This window comes from Thamnophis sirtalis, unplaced genomic scaffold, assembly GCF_051295495.1.
Source record: "Thamnophis sirtalis isolate CommonGarterSnake01/CBP01778 unplaced genomic scaffold, rThaSir2_p1.2 scaffold_1, whole genome shotgun sequence".
Lineage (NCBI taxonomy): Eukaryota > Metazoa > Chordata > Lepidosauria > Squamata > Natricidae > Thamnophis > Thamnophis sirtalis.
The window spans coordinates 5,491,066-5,513,614 of NW_028261381.1; positions in this window are offsets into that span (position 1 = coordinate 5,491,066).

Here is a 22,549-nt window from a genome sequence, read left to right on the forward strand (position 1 = left end):
CAGAAGGGACTCAGGGCGGCTCACAACTCAAAAAGGGAGGGGAAATACAAACAGAGTTACAAAAACATAAAAACCATACATAGTTAAAAGCACAACAATCATACCATTCGAAGTGGGGCAGCGAGTCTTTAGCCCCAACAATTCTGTTCAAAAACTTGGAGGCATCATTCATCAAATGTATTCATAGTTCTAGTCACACAAAGAATTCAACTGTCAAAGATGGGGTGATCTCTCTGCTTTCTCTCTCTCTCACACACTTCTTTTTGATACTACCAATGTCTTACTCAGAAGTTTCCCCTTTATTAGCAAGAGAACCTGGGATTCCAATATGAGTATTCTGCACCCATTAGAAACAATTCCAAGTCAGTCCAGGGACAGACTGTGGCTCACCTGAAAGCAATAGGCATGCAGATTTTTCAAGATTCACAAAAACTCTGCAGAGAAAGAGATACTCCGGGTTTTCCAATCCCAATGAGCTATTGCCCAATGTGCTCTGACCCCAATTTCCCGCTGCCTGAACACAGGAGCTGCCTAGTGATTAATTTCACAGGCAAACTTACTAAACAACTCTTAAATCTTTTTTTGTTGTGTGTATAATAACAGCAGTGATATAACATCTGTATAGAAATCGTGTGATCATAGTTTGCAACATAGAGAACATATTGTTAACTGGTACTATAAAACACTATTTAATGATAATTGTCCACTACTGATGACTATTTTGGATTACCTTTCATTATCTTCCTTATTTGTAGGCATGTGCTAACCGTGAACCGAAGGATCTGTGAAAATGAAGGCTAATTTAGGTTGGAACAATAGGATTTGTGCTGCCATTACATTTCCTCAATTTGAATAGCCTTCTTGCTGATGCTTCGGTCATGGCGTGAAATGTCCTGATGTTTGCTCCATTGCAAAAGAATGTACTTGTTCTTTTCCCCCTAGCCCTGCTGAAGAATGTACTCATTAATTTTATATGCACGCATCAAAAATGGCCACGAACAAAATATCACACAGTGACAATTGCAGAAAGCACATGTTCAAGATTCTAATCCTGCATCTGTCTCCATCTTCTCTGTCCTCATATTACCATCTCATTCACCTTGTGCTCCTCTCCTTCTGCTTTAGCTCCTGTGACTTGATGATGCTATAAAATCAAGGCAATAGATACCTGCTGGTATTTCTACTATAGCTGCTTTGAAACGTCAATGGTAGGGCATTTTAGCTAGAGTTGGGTATGGATATTCCTTTCCTGAGATGTTCCTCTCAGAATTAAAAAATTAAATTAGAAAATATAGCCCAATCAGTTTCAAATGGCCTTCATATGCCTCAAGTTCTTCCCAAGAACCAAGGACGTCATATTGTATCTCTGTTGTATATATGCAGATCCAAGCAGCATGCCTTTTGCAATTGACTAATAGAAGTTTTATTGGTGCACAGATGTTCTAAGTGCTGTTTGAGATTTTTTTGGTATGGCATCTAGTGTACCATCTAGTCTATGGAGATTCTCCCCCAGGTCATGGTTATCCCAAAGGGTCTTTTTCAAAAGGCAACAGGACTTCCTTTCTTTTTCCTTGAAGATGTTTTCTTCTGTTGAAAGAAATGTCCTTTTGGGTTCAGCTCCAAGTGGGGAAGAAGACACTTGGAGACATGGAGGCTGCTTGGAAAGATGGTTTATTGTTGGACAGGGCCACATGGCTTGAGCCCTGTACAGAAAAGGTGATCACATGTTTCAATGTTGATGGAGAAGAAGAAAGAAGGAGTGAGGAAGGGGCTTGCTAAGCTTTTTATACCCTGTTTAGTCCCACCTCTCTGTTTCCTGTTCCTGTGTAAGAAATGTATTCTGACTGGTTGTCAGACTCCCATGCAGGGGGCCACTCTCTAGGCTGTTTTGAATCCAGGTATAGATGAGTTCTCAGATGCCATGTGGAGAGTTGAGTAATATCCCTTCCCCCTACAGCTGTAGGGAGGAGAAGTCTTTATTATGTAAAGTGGGCTAGCCTGGCCATCTTAATGGCCCATTAACTGGGGGTGGGCAGAAAGCTATAGGCAACTATTCTGTCTTTTGAAACGTGTTTCTTTTCACATCCAGAGAAATATTCTGCCTTTTCAATATTTCCTAGGATATTTCATTTTTCTGGGAGAGGGCTGGGTGGTAACTTCCCACACTTCAGAACTGAAGGAGCTTCTTGGATGAGAAGCAAAACATCTTTAAGGAAAAACAAAGAAAGCCCTGTTGCCTTTTGAAAAAAACATCTTTTGGGATATCTAGTCTACTGATAACCACTGGGACCACCATAGCCAATATATACCATAACCTTTCAACTTCAGTTTTCAGATCTTCATACTTCGTGATCTTCTCCAGTTCTTTGTCTTCTATTCTACTATCCCCTAGTTTTGCCACATCAGTTATTCACACATATCCTTTTTCAACCACAGTTAAATCTAGTGTGTTATGAACCAACACTTTACGAATTAGTATTTGGAAACCCCACAATATTTTAACCTGTTCACTTTTTCAACTAGTTTTTCATTACTGGGATATGATCATTCTTGCAGATGTTCCAGGAAATAATTTTGACAACTGTATCATGTCATAGTTTATAATCAGTTTGTACAATTTTTCTTGCACAAGCCGAGTATTTAATGTACTGTTTCTTCTGCTTCTTTGTACAATCTGCGCTTTGAGACATTTGATCATTTTTCAGTTCTGGCCTTGATTGCATTAGTTCAAATATTTTGCTTTTCAGCAGCCAGAGTCAACCTTCAAATGTTTGTTTGAAAGTTCCAGTGGAGAGCATTGGTAGCAGAGGTGGGTTCCTACCAGTTCGCACCTATTCGGTAGAACCGGTTCGTCAAATCTACCGAACCGGTTAGAAGAAGTTCCACCAGTGGACCCGGAAAGCAGGCCACACCTACAGAAGAGGCTCCAAACTTTTTTGAAACCCACCCCTGGTGGGTGTGTAATGTCCCGCAGTTATCTACGCATTAATAATGATCTAGTAATATTTCCTTATACATTTTAGGGACCTTTCCTTACATAATTGGTGCTTTCTTTCATACTTTTGGATTTCTAATTTCTGTTTGCGTTAGTTGGCAATTGCTAAAACCAATCCCACATGAAACAGTATTCAAAGCCTTCTTGATTTTAATTGTCAATTTATTTATTCCTGCACATTGTAATATTTATTCATTTACATATCTCTGTTTTTCCACTGTTGTGCAAACACAATTCCAGCAGCTGCTAACATGTGTAAAATTAAATATATATTATACTCCCTTTCAAATAGCCAACAAAATATTTCTGGTTTTAATTCCATATCTTGCTTTACGATTGCTTCTAACCACTAACTTCTGAATAGCTACTTGGACCGACCTAAGTTCTAATTCATAATTTCATATCCGGTCACATGGGCGGCAAGCCACTCCCATCCGGTCACATGGGTGGCAAGCCACTCCCACAAAGGAGGCCACACCCACAGAGTAGGTTCCAACAATGTTTGAAACCCACCCCTGATTGGTAGTAAGGGCAGAAATGGGCACTTGGAGTCCTGTAGGTCACAAGTCAACACTGGGCTTCTCCACCATGTGACATAAAGTAGAGCTGGTTCCATTTCTGGATGGATATTTTGCTGTAGAACTGTTCCTCAAGAAATAGTAAGCTGTCCATCTTGAGACTGGGCAAGGAGGACAGATATTAAGTAGTAAATATCATTATGGGAGAGTTCTCAAAAATAATTAGAAATTAACTAGCAATAGGTTTTGAAGGGACATGGTGGCGCAGTGGCTAAGACACTGAACTTGTTGATGAGAAAGGTTGGCAGTTTGGCGGTTCAAATCCCTAGTGCCACATAACGGAGTGAGCTCTCATTACTTGTCCCAACTTCTGCCAACCTAGCAGTTCGAAAGCATGTAAAAATGCAAGTAGAAAAATAGGAACCACAAATTTGTGGGAAGGAATTGAATTGAATTGAATTGATTATATTTCTATGCCGCCCTTTTCCCCGAAGGGGACTCAGGGCGGCTCACAACCCAAGTCAAGGGGGGGGGTACAAATAAGGAATAAAAAGACGAACAAAACAATACCACAATTTAAAAACACAGAACAACCATACCATTCGAGGGGGGACAAGAGCTCATTAGCCCCAGGCCTGTCGGAATAGCCAGGTTTTAAGGGCTTTGCGGAAGGCCTGGAGGGTGGTGAGGGTTCGAATCTCCACGGGGAGCTCGTTCCAGAGGGTCGGAGCAGCCACAGAGAAGGCCCTCCTCCGGGTGGTCGCCAGTCAGCATTGGCCAGTGGATGGAATTCGGAGGAGGCCTAATCTGTGGGATCTAATCGGTCTATTGGAGGCAATTGGCAGCAGGCGGTCTCTCAAGTACCCAGGCCCAATGCCATGAAGGGCTTTATAAGTGATGATTAGCGCCTTGAAGCATATCCGAATAGCAATAGGCAGCCAGTGCAGCTCGCGGAGGATAGGTGTAACGTGGGTGTACCGAGGTGCACCCACAATCGCTCGTGCGGCTGCATTCTGGACAAGCTGAAGTCTCCGAATGCTCTTCAAGGGCTGCCCCATGTAGAGCACATTGCAGTAGTAAGGTTACAGTGTTCTGTGCACCTTCAACCAGGGGTGGGCTCCTGCCGGTTCTAACCGGTTCGCTAGAAGAGATTCCACAAATCTAGAGTGCATATCCGCTTGCCCCCCCCTCCCCGCCCATCTGCACAATGCCTCTAAGAGCCCTATAGAGAGCCCTTGGCTCTCTATTGCTGCCTGCCGAGGAAGTAAGTAAGCTCTTTGCTGGCGCAGCGGCTTTTGGGGCTAATGGGGCTTGGGTTTCCAGCCTGACAGCTCCTGCCACTTCTGGACATCTATTACAGTCACGAGGAGCTGAGGAGCGCATGGAGAAGAACGCGAAGGTTCTTGGCTATCCGGGAATCCACGAAAGCAGCTGGGAGAGGCGTGCGGCTTGGTTTAACCTCTCTGGACATCGCAGAAGCAGCCCCAAGCGCACCGATCTCGGTGTTTTTCGCATTGGGGCGTGCTGCAAGAGGGAGAGAGTGAAAACCTTTTCCAGATTGCTGGTGGTGGAGGTGCGGGCCCGTCACCCTGTGCTCAGCAAAGCAAGTCCGGGGAATCCTTTGCGCCAGCCTTTTCAAGCAGGACCAGACTAGTTTGAAAGCCTCGCCTTCTACTTCAGCTGGGAAATTCCCAGCCGCCCAGGCTCCGTCCCGCAGAAACAATTCCTTTCACCGAAGCTCTATAGGTGAGTGCTGCCTCCTCCCGCCAGAATCTCCAGAGAGAACTTTACAACTAGTTGAGGAGCAGCGAGCAGCGGAATTGAGCATTTGCACATACTCAGCCAAGGTCATGCTGAGCCCCGCATGTATTTTTCTCTATATTTCCCTTTTTATTCTGTTCGCAAACAATAAATGAGAAACATTTGAATCTTCAAGAAGATATACCAAAAAAAAAAAAAAGAAAAGAAATAATAATAATAAAAATAAAGAACACAACGGTATGAGGAAGGAAAAAAATTATTGGAAGGAAAGAGTCGTATTTACATTTTTCTTCCAGCTCAATCACTCTCTATATAATTAGAGTGAGTTTGTGCGTGCATGTTTTTAGAGCAATGAGTAGGTAATGCAACCTGAACATCTTACACTGCTGGAATTACATCTTTTGTAGCCATTTCAGATCTCTTGGTTGTTTATTCTAAAAAAAACCCCACCTCTAATGCTTTGTCGGGCAGCATGATGATGTGGGAGCCCATTAGAAAGGCGCTAGCCATAATTGCTACAGGTCCTTTAAGTTCTCTTGCTTTTAGTCGGAGAAAATTATGCCTCCGTTCTCCCTTTGAAACCAGCGTAGAGTGAGATGCTTGGTAATAATTTCGACTTACCTACTGGCAAAAGGGTGTCTTTACACAGGAAATGGGAATACAACCCCTGTTATATTCCTGGGATATAGAGCGGGAATGCGCCTATCTGTCTGTTCACCGAGAAGAAAAAAAGCTAATATTAGCCTTTTGAAGGAATTTGTTAGATGACTTTAATTAGTAATTATGTTATGGGCAATCGTAGCACTTTTAGGAATTAACCTTTTAGCAGGGCTCCGAAAGAAAGGTCAGCCAAGAGATGATCTCGACAGGCTCTTTTCCCCAATGAGAGACGTCCGGTTGTCACGCGGCTTTGATTGCCTTTAATTCAGTGGAGATTTTCCTCAAACTAAAGGTTGGTCCTCAGCATCTCCAGATGGAGAGAGAACTGATTTTCACTGTGAAAACCCGTGCCTCCTTATTTCATTGCCTCTTTCTTTCTTTTTCTTTTTCTTTTATTATTTATAAATTTTTATTTTAAACACATAAGCACAACAACAGAAACAAACACACGAGTTAAAAACAACGTAGGAACAAGAAGTTTCCATCGTATATCATATACCGCAGTTCCGAATCGGTTTCTTTGCAGTTAGTGTTTTCCCTTCTATGCATTTCTATCTTGCGTTCGTAATCTCCTTGTTCGTTATCCATTTTTATGTACAATTCTTTATTTATTTATACTTAGCTACTTATAACCAAATATTATTTACCTATATTATGCTTTATATTTTTACTGTCATTTATTCTCTTACATACAGATTATAGGTATACATTCACATAGTTATTCTTTTTCTTTGCCATTCTTATATTATTATTATTCCATTTAAAAGGTTATAAGGTATAGTTTGTTCATTTTTTGTTGTTGTTCATTTTCCCTTTATTTGTATGCCGCCCTTTTCCCTGGGGGGACTCAGGGTGGCTCACAGTTCAAAAAAGGGGGGGGGGAAGGACAAACAATTTTCCAACATGAAGACAATACAACATATTAAAAAGAAAACGCAACAGTCACACAATTCGGGTGGGGTTGGAATCTTAACCCCAGGCCAGCCGGGACAGCCAGATCTTTAGGGCGGCGCGGAAGGACTGGAGGGTGGTGAGGGTCCGAATCTCCACGGGGAGTTCGTTCCAGAGGGTCGGAGCAGCCACCGAGAAGGCTCTCCTCCGGGTAGTTGCCAGTCTACACTGGCTAGATGATGGAATTTGGAGGAGGCCTAATCTATGCGATCTTATCGGTCTAGTGGAGGTAATTGGCAGTAGGCGGTCTCTCAAGTACCCAGGTCCAGTACCATGAAGGGCTTTGTAGGTGATAAGTAGCACCTTGAAGCGCACCCGGAGACCAACAGGCAGCCAGTGCAGCTCGTGGAGGATAGGTGTTACGTGTGTGAAGCGAGGTGCACCCACGATCGCTCGCACGGCCGCATTCTGGACTAGCTGAAGTCGCCGAATGCTCTTCAATGCTCTTTGGAATGCTTTGTTTACCATCCTTCGCATCTGCTATGACACCACCTTGTTTTCTCTTTCTTTTCTTTCTCTTTCTCTTTCTTTCTCTTTCTTTCTTAGGATAGATAATATTGCCTCTAAATATCTTTTATTGAAACCAAAGATTTTGCAGCCGTGCGGCGTGCCTACAGACTGGCCCTTTCCTCCTGCCTTAAATCATGGAAATTCTCTTTTATGGACTGAGCAAAAAAAAACAGCAGGAAGGTGTCAATTGTTTTTCTGATAAAGATGCTTTGGGACAGGAAAGATCTGGGGGTGGAGGAGAGAGGATATGTCAGTGACATCTCTTCTCACTATCATCAATCTCTCGCTTGGTAAGCCCATTTGTTGTGGCAGGGTATTGCCCAGTTGTTATGTCCTCTATGAAGTCATCTAGCAGGCTTGTTTACTGTTGTAAAGGAAAGAGAGTTGAAATGTGCTTTTCCAAACGGTAGTAATCTATAAACATATTGCCAGAACCCAGTTTCCTAACTTTATAGCGTCAAGCTGTCAAATGATGTCCCTTCCTTTTCCTGGCTACTCAAATACTGCAAGGAAGTGATTGCATTCCAAATGGGTTGAAAACTCTCCTCCTGGGGTGGAAAATGCCAGGCAAGGTAGTATTGTCAAATTGGAGCGATATAGACACGTTAATCTCTGAGGATGCTCCCAAAGAAGATTTTTATTGAACAACATTCCTGTACGCTGTAAATCGGTTGTCATCCCATTACAGTCTTCCCATGTTTTCCAACCACCACTTGTATCTTTTCCTTTTTTTAATCACAAGAAATGAAGGAAAGGTGAAAAATTTCCCAGAGGCCTTTGGCCGAAGAGAGCTAGGAACTCCCCAACTGGAAGTACTCTGTTTGAGGGAAATCACAAACAAGAAAGGTGAAACTTTTCTTGTTGGGATATTGGAATAGGCTTCTCTAACTCTTAGGGAAACAAATTGAGTGAATTGAATTGAGTGGCTACACAAACATAACTATTCTTGTTTTTTTTATCCCCTTTGAAGAAGTAATTTAATTCAGTTCCTGGGATGATTTTCCCCCCCCTCCAGTCTAGTGTAGGATTTTCTGGTAATCTCCAGTCCAAAAATTGTCTTCTTAGGGCATTTTGAAATCCATCTGTTTGGCTTTTTTTGATATTAACAGAATAACAGAGTTGACCTTGAAGCTCTTCTAACCCAACCCCTTGAACAATCAAGAGCCCCTATTCCATTCTGGACAAGTAACTTCCAACCTCTTATTTAAAACCTCCAGTCATGGAGCACACACAACTTCTGAAAGCAAGCGGTTCCACTGATTGATTGTTCTCACTGTCAGGAAATTTCTCCCCAGTTCTAAATTGTTTCTCTCATTGATTAGTTTCTATCCATTGCTTCTTGTCCCACCTTCTGGTGCTTTGGTTGACACACACACACACACAGACATCTTCGTGGCAGCCCTCAAATATTGGAACACCACTATCATGTCACCCCTCATTCTTCTTTTCACTAGACTAGACATACCCAATTCCTACAATCATTCTTCATACCGAGAAATTTTCTGATAGAACAATCAACCAGTGGAACAGCGTGCCTTCAAAATTATCGGTGTTCCATCACTGGAGGCTTTTAAGAAGAGACTGTCTGAAATGGTATAGGCTCTTCTGCTTGAGCAGGAGATTGGACTAAAAGACCTCCAAAGTTCCTTCCATCTCTGATGTTCTGTGTTCTAAGATAATGTCAAAAATGGAAACTAGATCCAATGTTTAATCCTTATTTGAAACACTTCCCCCCCCCCCAAATAATCTTTATTGGTTATACATTTTTTAAAAGTAAGACTTCAAATACAAATACAACTTTAAACATAAACCCCCCTCCCCCCGACACGGTGACAGTCATTCACAGCCCAACTTTTTATTTCTTCCTCATTGTTTAGTCTCTAACCAGCATCTTCTTGTTACAAAATTCAGGGATCTATTACGATACCCATGTTCACTTTTAATTCCCATTGTTAACAACTGTTATTTAACTTTCCCCGTTTTAAGTCCCTGCTGTTCTCCTTGTCGCCCACATATACCATAGGTTCCAGCTAAGATAATGTTCCGTTTCTCCTTTGTCCCTCAGCCAACCCGTCATTCTGTCCATTTCTGCACATTCATAAATCTTTTTAATTATGGCATCTTCCGATGGTAGTAGATTTCCAAAATTGCGCATAGGTTATTATTGCGGCCACAATTATATGTAGGCTCAAATGCCATATAGATTTACTCATGTTTTCTGGTTTTATGCTTAGTAAAAAAAGTCTTGGGTTTCCATTCCATGCTTGTCCCGGTAACCTCTTTTAGCCAGTTTTGAATCCTTCTCCAATATTTCGTGGCCTCAGTACACGAAACACATACTGTATAGCAATAGCAATAGCAATAGCAGTAGACTTATATACCGCTTCATAGGGCTTTCAGCCCTCTCTAAGCGGTTTACAGAGAGTCAGCATATTGCCCCCAACAATCTGGGTCCTCATTTTACCCACCTCGGAAGGATGGAAGGCTGAGTCAACCCTGAGCCGGTGAGATTTGAACCGCTGAACTGCTGATCTAGCAGTAGCCTGCAGTACTGCATTTAACCACTGCGCCACCTCGGCAGCAGACAAATTGAATGTAGTACAGTTCTTACTTGGAAAACGCTCAGTTTAAGAGCCTTCGTTTTTGCGGACTTCAAATGCAGCACATTTTTCTTTTGGAATATGGATAATTTATTTTTTGCAATCGTGGCGAATATCTGGCAAGATTTATCTATTAGATTGACGGCCTACCAGAAATGATGTCATATACTCAATAAGGTAATTATGTAAATGTTGTAAATTTTGAATCAACAGATGCCCCTCCCCCAAATTTATCTATTAAATAAGAATTATTGCCTCCTTTTTCAACCAGTAATTGCTTATGTGGCATTTCCATCCGCATTGCACTTCGGTATCACTTTGTCAGTTTGAAATAATTTTCTATTTCATTGATTCCAAATTTTAACAGTTTTCATCTCCCTGAAACATAAATAAAAAATGGTTTCACTTAGGTTATAAAATGCAAAACATTCCATATTAAAAAGTATGCTAAAAGTAGAGAAAAAGATGGAGAAATGCCATGGGCTGCTGGACATAATAGTGTCCGATAATGGGCCCCAGTGGACCTCGGCCTCTTTCCAGACATTTTTAGCTATTTTAGGGACCCGACAGATTCTAAAAGCACCATTCCAGCCAGCCAGCAATGGCTGAGCGGAACGGGAGGTCCGTTCTGTTAAAGAAGCATTGGCAAGAATGACATCTGGCAATATCTAGGACAAAATCTGCCAATACTTAATATATCAACACTCAACTCCCTGCCCAGTAACTAATCAGAGCCCGACCAAACTCTTGATGGGCTGGAGGCTCAGAACTACCCTTGACAGGTTACACCCGCATTACTACAACTTCCCATCAATACCAGGAAATGACCATTCCAGGGCAAAAGGTTTTTGCACATAACTTTGGGGAAAAACTTAAGTGGGTTCCGGCAACCATAATTGAAATAACAGGACTGACCGATGGGAGGCAATGGCGGAGACATGTCGATCATCTGCGCCACGGGGAAAACCCAGGGGGACAGCATCCTGTTGAGTTCTTGTCAAACGATGAAAGACTATACATCGCCTACCAGCCTACACCAACCACACCTCTCATTCCATCTATGCCAGCGACCGTTAACCCGGCACCGGTCAACTCACCTCAAACATCAGAACCTCAGCCTGGGACAGAGTCATCGCGGCCATCGGGGGAGTGTTGTGAAGGCCAGGAAGTACCAGCGTGTCCATCTCTGACACCAGCACAGGAGTTGTGTCACCCCAACCAAATACGGAGGCGTCCAGCATATCTATCAGATTACGCTTGCGCAAACTTGGGGGAGAGAGGTGTTATGTCTGAGACTAGACAAACGTGAGATGTCAATCATCTCCACCCGATGACAGTATTGGTTGGTCAATGTAGGCGTCACCTAAGGAAGCTAACGTCATTCTGATTGGTTGCCGGTTTGACAGCTCCGATATAAAAGAACTGTCAAACCGGAGTTCCTCTGTTCTGTCATGATTTGTGCTTAGTTGATGTTGAATAAACCTTTACTGTTGAACGGATCGCGTCAGTCAAGTAAATAATATTAGTACATAATAGAAATAGAGGCATCTGTAGGCAAGGGGATCAAAACAATAAAGATGGCCGTCACAAACACGCAACTAATCTGTCCATTTTCTACTGTTGTGGCACATGCAATCCATGTGGGGGGAAGGTACAACTTAGATTGTACAGCCGTGGCCACCATGTTGACTGTTCTGACCTCTCCAAAAGCACCCACTTTTGGATACTGTGAAGATGCTGTAAGTCAGGTAGTCCTTGACTTCTGACAGGATTGGGACTGGAATGTCCAATGAGGTGTTTGTTAAGTGAGACACATCTACTTTTGCAACCTTTTCTGGAAATCACCATAGTCATTAAGTGAAGTATGTGGTCATTAAAATAATCTGGTTTTCCGCATTGACTTTTCTTGTTGGAAGCCAGCTGGGAAGGTTCTCAAATGGTGATCATGTGATCCTGGGTTGCTCCACCTTGCCCAGTTTAACCATCTCCTTTCAGAGGAACATAAGTAAGATTGCGTACAGTAATCGCACCATAAATTTGGAAAAAAAGTAATATTTATAAAAATAGGTTTTACTCTGATTCTAACAATACCAGAAGTTTTTATATGAAACTATGGTTATGGTTGTAGTTATATATAATTGGAGCCAAGGTGGCGCAGTGGTTAAATGCAGCACTGCAGGCTACTTCAGCTGACTGCAGTTCTGCAGTTCGGCTGTTCAAATCTCACCGGCTCAGGGTTGACTCAGCCTTCCATCCTTCCGAGGTGGGTGAAATGAGGACCCAGACTGTGGGGGCAATATGCTGACTCTATAAACCGCTTAGAGAGGGCTGAAAGTCCTATGAAGAGGTATATAAGTCTAACTGCTATTGCTATATAATTCATAACTATGTAAAACTAGGTCTTTGTGTCCCAATATGCATAGTTTTATACTTATTCTGAAGTGAGTCTGCCATTTTAATACTTGTTCCATCCACTTAGAACAGTTATTTTAGAGCTGCTTGCTGTCCCTTCGATGTCAGCAAATCTCGTTCTGTCATGCTTTTTTCTTCCTCCAGGTCATTGAGGAGCAACTTGAAAAGCATCTCTCCTTGAGGGAGTCCACTGTTTATACCCTTTTCATCGAGTGACCAGTGGTGGGTCGCTAATCCCGTTCCAACTGGTTTGGTTGGAACGGGGCCGGTGGCGTCCTCGTGCATGCGCGCAGTTCACGCATGCGTCTTAGCGCCTGCGTGATGCTCCAGCTGTTTGCGGAGAATTGCGCAGGTGCTGTATGTGCCCTGCGCCTGTGTGGAAGTACAGAAGCCTTCAAAGACTGGTAAGGAGCGCGGGCGGGCGGGTGGGCGCTTCGCCGTTCCCGGAAGTTACTTACTTCCGGGTTCGCCGACCAACCGGTTCGCAGGGACCGCCGCGAACCGGTTGAAACCCACCCCTGGGGGAACTGACCATTTATTCATACACAGGTTCCATAACAGCACCTTTCATTTTAATCTATGGGTATTGCATATATTCACCTGGTTCTAGTCTGGCCCTTTGAAAGTCTAAGTAAGTAAGCCTCGTTCACATAATTCTTGATAATTCTCCAGTCAACAAGGGAAAGAATTTAAACCAAAATATTTCGGCTTGTTTGTGTCATGTAAGCCCTGGCTTTGCAGCTTTCCCTAACATTTTGCTCTCAGGGTGTTTTGAACCATCATTCACCTTAGCCCAATTAGCTTGGTGAATAGGCAGGGATGATGGGAATTCATTTGAAAGCATCTGGAGAAAGATTGCCTGAGTATTACATTTGAACGAGGTCACCGATATGGAATTAGAAAGGAGCTTCCCTATCAGCCTGGATCCCTCTTTCACAGATGTGCCCTTCTGCCTACTCCTGTTCTTTTATTTAGAACGTGTGATTTATTTATTGCTACATAAAATGTATACTTAATTGAAGCTGGTGCTGACTAGATAAGTTTTTGGCAACATATAAAAGATTTGAACGTAGAATAGAGCGTTCTGTGACTGGCTGGTGCAGGTTCTCATCTGAAATCTCAGGTGTTGTGTGCAGAAGAGTGCTATTTATTGTGCACTGTGAGAGGCGATGGAAGAAATCTCATTCTGTTACCGAGACAAATGTAAAAATATCAAAAGGAAGTTGAAGAATGAGTGGCAGATATGTGTGTGCGTGTGTGTGTGTGTGTTGTATTTGTGCTGATAAATAAATAAAGGGAGACTAGTATAGATCTATTTCAAGCTATTTAGCTCTCATCAGCTAGCCATACCCTTACTGGGATTCGAACCTGTGCTGTATTGCATCTTAGGCAGATGTGTTAACCACTAAGCCACAGAGTTTGACTCCTTATGTAACAAAGGCAACAGTAAAAATATTGGGTTTCTGTCTGGATGGTCTCTTGTGACGAGCCAATGGACAGAGAATGGAAGCAGTGAACTTCCTCCCATATTTGGGCATACCGGGGGTTGTAACACTCCCCCCCCCCATCTATCTATCTATCTATCTATCTATCTATCTATCTATCTATCTATCTATCTCTATCTCTATCTCTATCTCTATCTCTATCTCTATCTCTATCTCTATCTCTATCTCTATCTCTATCTCTATCTCTATCTCTATCTCTATCTATCTATCTATCTATCTATCTATCTATCATCTATCTATCTATCTATCTATCTATCTATCTATCTATCTATCTATCTATCTATCTATCTATCTATCTTTAAAGTCACAACCCCTGGTATGCCCAAATATGGGAGGAAGATCACTACTTCCATTCTCTGTCCTTCGGCTCGTCACAAGAGACCATCCAGACAGAAACCCAATATTTTTTACTGTTGCCTTTTTGTTACATTTGTTATATTTGTTATTTATTTATCAGCACAAATATAACATATATATATATATATATATATATATATATATATATATATATATATATATATATATATATATATATATATATATATATATATATATATATATATATATATATATATATATGCATGCCAAGAGTTACCATTCTTTTTTTAATATATATTTTTATTTTTATTAAATAGACAACACACACAAACAATTAAAAAAAACAAAAAAAGACAAAAAAAGCATCATTACATACAGCATGTCGTTTGGTTACAAGTGTTTTTATATCCATATTCTAGAATAATATTTACCATCATAGATTTGTCATTTAGTATAATTAAATACCTCACTTTCATTGTACAGTATATGTTCAATTACAATTAGTATTATTTTTCCCAATAAATCATAATTCCCTTACATTCTTGATTGTCTATTTGATAACAGTATACCTTTATATAATCCCAATGTGAAAGAAAAAAAAATTACCAACCATTTATATTTGTATATCACTATTTTCAATTATGCATAATTCCACCAATCAACTATCAGGTATGCTTATGTTCATTATTATCCTTGTACCTCATACATTCAAACAGAAATCTTATTCCTTCATTTTTCAACAAAATATTCTAAATAGTCGCTACATATATACACCAATTTTTAATTATTCCCTTATTAAGATTATTTATCAACAACAAGATATCATTGTAATATGTTCTTAGGGTTATACATTGTATCACCAATCCTCTATCAAGTATACATAAAATCATTGTTATCCTTATCCTTTTTAAAGCAAAAAATTCTAAAGTATTCAATTCATAGATGTACCAGTTTTTCATTGTATCATTGTTAATCTATTCCACAGCATGATTGTGTTATCATTTAACTCCTTCAGTTAAAACATGAGTAAAACATTTTTCATTTCCAAGTTTCCCCCCCCCCCCCAGCCACTGATAAAACAAGTCCCATATCTTATAAAATTGCTCGCCTTCTTGTTCTCATTCTTGTTGTTAACCATTCTTTTTAATGAAAAAATAAATAAATGTGGGTAGACCATTAGCAAACATATTATTTCAAAATATATTTTCTGCTTATTTTATTTTCATTAAAAAATGGGATGAAGCCATGTCTGCTGTGGAATTACGTCTTGGCAACTAGATCTGGGTCTTTTCTAAGAAGACTTCCATTCTAGGAATTTGTTGTGTCGCTCAATCATAGTGGGGGGGGGGTTATATAAAATTATAAGGGGGAGAGAGAAATCCCATTTAGAAAGGTTCTGATAAAGAAAAGGTTAATCATCAGACCTACCCTTTGCAAATCAGATAGTGGGCAGAGACCACCAACCAACCAAGAGCAGAAAGTTTCCCCCTTTCTGGTGGGCTTTCAACACAATGGAAAAACACTGTTTATGTTTTTTTTTCCTTCAGTTTCTCTTCTTAGTCTGATTTTCACCAGCTAAGATCAGCCTCCCAGCCCAGAGGAAGGTTGTGGAGAGAAGAAAATAGACATTTCAAGAAGTGCAGAATTAGATGCAGATTGAAATGTTGGTCATAGACGTAAAGCGGACTGATCTGAGCTTTTTCTTCCTCTCCTTCTGTGCATTCTTTCTTCCTGTGAGCTCTCTCTCTCCCCCCTCTCCCCCGTCTCTGTCTGAATGTGTATTCCTGCCTGAAAGATTACCTGGGAATTAGAGATTGCAGAGATTTTCTTTTTCATTTATTGTTTTCAGTCCTCTGTTAGCTCCTTAACCTTAGGCTGGTCAGTAGTCTCTGGCTGAGAGGCAATTTTGCCTAGTCACTCTGCTAACAAAACAAAAGGGGTTATTTCTCTCTCTCTCTCTCTCTCTCTCTCTCTCTCTCTCTCTCTCTCTCTCTCTCTCTCTCTCTCTCTCTCTCTCTCTCTCTCTCTCTCTCTCTCTCTCTCTCTCTCACACACACACACACACACACACACACACACATTATGTGGATTGATACGGCTGCTCCAATCAACACTGATGCTGGACCGATTCAAGCATACACTATTTTACTTATGTATTTATTCTTCATATTTCTTCACAGCTCATCTTCCTATATACAATGCTTACATGCCTCTAAAATGAATACCTCTAAAATTCCTCCTGAATAAAGGCACCAAGGATTTTTTATTCTGTAAAGGTTTGAGGAGTTGGGGCAGGATTTGTGTGGCCAAACAAACTCTCTTGAGGGTTATGGGAGGTTGCAACAATGGGTCTGGTTGGACCCTGTAGGGCCAACACTCCCTCCCTGTCCCTTTTTCCTTTTTTTCTTTCATCTCTCTCTCACTTTTTCATTCTTTTTTTCTTTTTTCTTTCTTTCTTCCTTCCTTTCTTTCTCTTTCTCTCTTTGTGTGAGTCTGCCTCTGTGTGTGTGTGTGTGTGTGTGTGTGTGTGTGTGTGTGTGTGTCAGTGGTGGGTTTCCAAAATTTTTGGAACTTTTTCTTTCTTATAGAGCCGAGGGGGCGCAGTGCTTAGGGTGCAGTACTGCAGGCCACTTCCGCTGACTGTTATCTGCAGTTCAGCGGTTCTAATCTCACCGGCTCAAGGTTGACTCAGCCTTCCATCCTTCCGAGGTGGGTGAAATGAGGACCCAGACTGTGGGGGCGATATGCTGACTCTGTAAACCGCTTAGAGAGGGCTGAAAGCCCTATGAAGCGGTATATAAGTCTTAACTGCTATTGCTATTGCTTCGTTTCTTTCCCTTTCTCTTTCTCTCTCTGTGTGAGTTTGTCTGTGTGTCTGTGTGTCTGTCTGTGTGTGTGTGTGTGTGTGTGTCAGTGGTGGGTTTCAAAAAAATTTGGAACCTCTTCTGTAGGTGTGGCCTGCTTTCCGGGTTCACTGGTGGAACCTCTTCTAACCGGTTCGGTAGATTTGACGAACCGGTTCTACCGAACTGGTGCGAACTGGTAGGAACCCACCTCTGGAGTAATCATATATATGAGACTGTACTCCTCACCTAATACGTGGTTCATATGGATTCTATTGTCCTTCAGGTCTTTTTCCATTTGCGAGTGTAGTCACCGAGTAGTTCGAGCTATTGTAACAGGCATCTTATACAAGCCCACCATCATCTGCAATAAAAGCCTTTTGAGCTTCATCTTGAAAGTGAGTTATGAATAAACATAGTAACATTATTTGCATCTGGAAGATGATTTATGTGATGTTCATGTAGCTGTTGGACTTCAATTATTCACTTGATTATCAATAAAAAATAAGTGGAGAATAGCGCAGAATTTTAAGCAACGTGAACAGGGCATCCACTTCTTTCGGAGAACGAATTCAAATGAAGACAACATTATTCCCTTTAATTCCCCCCCCCCGTGCCCCCCAATGCTAGGGAAGAAACAAATTCAAAAACAGATTCTGCACTTTTAGACTTTTCAAAGAAGAATTATCTTGCAACAAAACCATCCAACCTGTTAATTTGTTCCCTGTTGACAGGCAAATGTTCCAAAAGGAAGAACGCCAACTATCAATTCATATTGGCTGAAATTCAATTGGACCAAATGAATTGAGACTGGCATTCCATTTGGCACAATGCAATCACAGATCAATAGCAAGTAATTGGGCACTGCTTTGTGCAAGAGAAAAGGCTGGAGCTGTTGCATTGCCGTCCACTACTGTACGGATGAGATTTATTCCTGTTTGATGAACGTTTCTTCGATGTCCTTTCTTTCCATCAATGTGCCTGAGTATTAAAATGCTGTCCAGAAAGCCCCATGCTTCTCGTTATTAACTTAAAATTAAAAGTGGCGATGCCCAGTAAAATGTGGCCACATTGTCACATACAAAGTAATCACATCATCATGCAAAGTTATACAATACCCACTTGGAACAAGGAAGAAAAAAAAAACCCACACACTCACAGATCAAATCAAATAGCAACACCCCATCTGCTATTAAAAAACATTAACTGAAACAAGCTTCTCTTCCAGTTTTCCCTAATTGCAATCACTGAAAGACCAGCAGGGGAAAAATACACATTTTCCTGAAACTTGAGCTGGTTTGCAGGTGTCAACAACTTTGGGAAATCATGAATATGTGTATTAGAAGGCAGATTAGGAGCTTCTTTTTATGATTCAATGTCTAGGAAGCCTCCTGTCTCTGGTACATGAAGATGAACCTGTTTTATAGGGAATAGTGCTACTTTAAGAGACTGTAAGAGAGAGTAAGTTTGGTGACATGGTTCAGGCATCAAACTAGAAACTGGGAGACAGCAAGTTCTAGTATTATCGTGGGTGCAAAGCAGAGGTGGGTTCCTACCAGTTCGCACCTATTCGGTAGAACCGGTTCGTCAAATCTACCGATATGAAGATGCCAACGACACTTGTCAGAACCACCTTAAATTATCTCACACACAGCCCTGGCATGCATAAGAATATGATGTAAACTTGTTTTTTAAAAGGCATCTTTGGTTTGCGTTAAAACAACTTCAACACACGCAATGTTCTGATTGCACCACAAACGCAGGAGTCATCCTTACCTTTCACAGAGGCACTGAGTTTTATAAATAGGAGCATGATAGTGTAGAATAATCATATCCAAGGACCAGTGGTGGGTTTCAAAACATTTTGGAACCTCTTCTGTAGGTGTGGCCTGCTTTCTGTGTCCACTGGTGGAACCTCTTCTAACCGGTTCGGTAGATTTGACAAACCGGTTCTACCGAATAGGTGCGAACTGGTAGGAACCCACCTCTGTACTGCAGCTTCTAATCTTAAGGTAAATTGTTAATAGGCCCAGGACTCCTTACAGGAGATATCTGCCCTTCAGAAAAGGGAAAAAATAGATCCAGGAAACTACAGACCTATTAGCTTGACCTCAATACCAGGGAAGATTCTGGAAAAGATAATCAAGCAATGAATTAGTGAACACCTAGAAGTAAACAAAGTAATAACCAAAGGCCAATATGGATTTGTCAAAAACAGATTGTGGCAGACTAATCTTATTGCATTCTTTGACAAAGTGACAAAATTAGTGGACCAGAAGAATGCTATCAATATAATTTACTTGGACTTCAGTAAGTCATTTAATAAAGCAGACAATAACCTACTACTAGATAAAGTAGAAAAATGTGGGTTAGACAGCATTACCACCAGATGGATTTGTAAATGGCTGACCAAATGCATTCAACATGTAGTCAATGGAACTGCATCTACATGGAAGGAAGTATGCAGTCGAGTACCCCAAGGCTCTGTTTTAGGCCCAGTACTCTTCAACATCTTCATCAATGATTTGGGCAGGGGGATAAATGGGGAACTCATCAAATTTGCAAATGATACGAAGCTGGCAGGAATAGCCAACACTCCAGAAGATAGGCTTAAGATACAGAAGGATCTTGACAAACCTGAACATTGGGCACTATCTAATAAAATGAAATTCAATGGTGAAAAGAGTAAGGTTCTACATTTAGGCAAGAAAAACGAAATGAACAGGTACAGTATAGGTGGTACCTTGCTCAATAATAGTAATTGTGAGAGGGATCTTAGAGTCCTAGTGGACAACCATTTAAATAGGAGCCAGCTGTGGGCAGCAGCTGCCAAAAAAAGCCAACACAGCTCTAGGCTGCACAAACAGAGGGATAGAATCAAGATCACGTGAAGGGTTAATACCACTTTATAAGGCCTTGGGAAGGCCACACTTGGAATACGGCATTCAGTTTTGGTCACCACGATGTAGAAAAGATGTGGAGACTCTGGAAAGAGTGCAGAGAAGAGCAACAAAGATGATTAGGGGATTGGAAGCTAAAACATATGAAGAACGGTTGCAGGAATTGGGTATGTCTAGTTTAATGAAAAGAAGGACTAGGGGAGACATGATAGCAGTGTTCCAATATCTCAGGGGTTGCTACAAAGAAGTGGCAGTCCAACTATTCTCCTGAAAGTAGAACAATGAGCAATGGGTGGAAACTGATAAAAGGAGAGAAGCAGCATAGAACTGAGGAGAAATTTCCTGACAGTTAGAACAATTAATCAGTGGAACAGCTTGCCTCCAGAAGTTGTGAATGCCCCAACACTGGAAGTTTTCAAGAAGATGTTGGATACCCATTTGTCTGAAATAATATAGGTTTCCTGTCTAGGCAGAGGGTTGGATTAGAAGACCTCCAACTCTGCTATTCTATTCTATTCTATTCTATTCTATTCTATTCTGTTCTGTTCTGTTCTGTTCTATTCTACTCTACTCTACTCTACTCTACTCTACTCTACTCTATTCTATTCTATTCTATTCTATTCTATTCTATTCTATTCTTCTATTAAGCCCATTGCACCTATTTGCCTGCTTTGCCCATAGGCAAGGGAACCATATTTGCTTCCCACCACCAATGGATAGGCCCCCTGCCCTTGTCTTGTTCAGAGACGACATCTACCCAACAAATTCTCCAAAAGAGGCACATGTCACTCTATAATAACTGCCTTGCCTAAGGCCTTAGAGAGCTCAGAGTCAGGCATCAGAGCAAGCCTATGGATCCTGATTTTAATACCTGGCTCTAAAGATAAATTTCAGATCATCTCTGTTCTTGGGTGGTTCTGTTGACTGTAGAGGCTTATTTGATATGTGAGAACTTTGGTGGAAGAAAGTCCAACTTTGGGCTTATATATTGACTTGTTTTTAATCTTCTAAGTCTGATATTCCATTGGCTTCATAAGAGTTCATTGTCATAGGAGAAAGTCATCTACTTTAGGATTAAGAAGGCAAACATTTAAACAGTTCTATTGCAAGCATCTTGTGTCTAGTTATATCATTAGAACAGAAGAGCCGAGGTGGCGCAGTGGTTAGAGTGCAGTACTGCAGGCCACTTCAGCTGACTGCTAGCTGCAGTTCGGCAGTTCAAATCTCACTGGCTCAAGGTTGACTCAGCCTTCCATCCTTCCGAGGTGGGTGAAATGAGGACTGTGGGGGCGATATGCTGACTCTGTAAACTGCTTAGAAGGGGCTGAAAGCCCTATGAAGCGGTATATAAGTCTAACTGCTATTGCTATAAAAACACATCAAACAACCCCTTTCCCCAAACACACACACAAATTTTGGTCCTGCCTTCTCTGAGGCAAAGAACCACATGGCACTCTTGTTCTATATCAACAGCTAAAACAAGACATAATTTAGGTTTGTGAGGTTTTTATGTATAGGAGCCGAGGTGGCGCAGTGGTTAAATGCAGCACTGCAGGCTACTTCAGCTGACTGCAGTTCTGCAGTTCGGCTGTTCAAATCTCAGCAGCTCAGGGTTGACTCAGCCTTCCATCCTTCGAGGTGGGTAAAATGAGGACCTGGATTGTTGTTGGGGGGCGATATGCTGACTCTGTAAACTGCTTAGAAGGGGCTGAAAGCCCTATGAAGCGGTATATAAGTCTAACTGCTATTGCTATAAAAACACATCAAACAACCCCTTTCCCCAAACACACACACAAATTTTGGTCCTGCCTTCTCTGAGGCAAGGAACCACATGGCACTCTTGTTCTATATCAACAGCTAAAACAAGACATAATTTAGGTTTGTGAGGTTTTTATGTATAGGAGCCGAGGTGGCGCAGTGGTTAAATGCAGCACTGCAGGCTACTTCAGCTGACTGCAGTTCTGCAGTTCGGCTGTTCAAATCTCAGCAGCTCAGGGTTGACTCAGCCTTCCATCCTTTGAGGTGGGTAAAATGAGGACCCGGATTGTTGTTGGGGGCAATATGCTGACTCTGTAAACCGCTTAGAGAGGGCTGAAAGCCCCATGAAGCGGTATATAAGTCTAACTGCTATTGCTATTGCTAGAATAACAGAGTTGAAAGGGACCAGGGAGGTCTTCTAGTCCAACCTCCTGCTCAAGCAGGAGACCCTATATCATTTTAGGCAAATGGCTGTCCAGTCTTTTTTTTTAAAAGCCTCCAGTGATGGAGCACCCAAAACTTCTGAAGACAAGTCATTCCACTAGTTTGTTGTTCTCACTGTCAGGAAATTTCTCCTTAATTCTAGGTTGCTTCTCCCCTTGATTATATTGGAAGAAATATCCATCTTTCCATCCACTGCATGGTAATCCATGGAAAGATATAACCAGCAACATTGTGATGTTATCACATAATTGTGCTCTCTGGATGTTGACATCATCATAGCATCATTTTGATTGCTGTGGTCACATAGTGTATGACTTCCAGTACAGTAGTTACTGTAGCAAAAAATAAACAGGCTGCCAAATTTATTATATCGT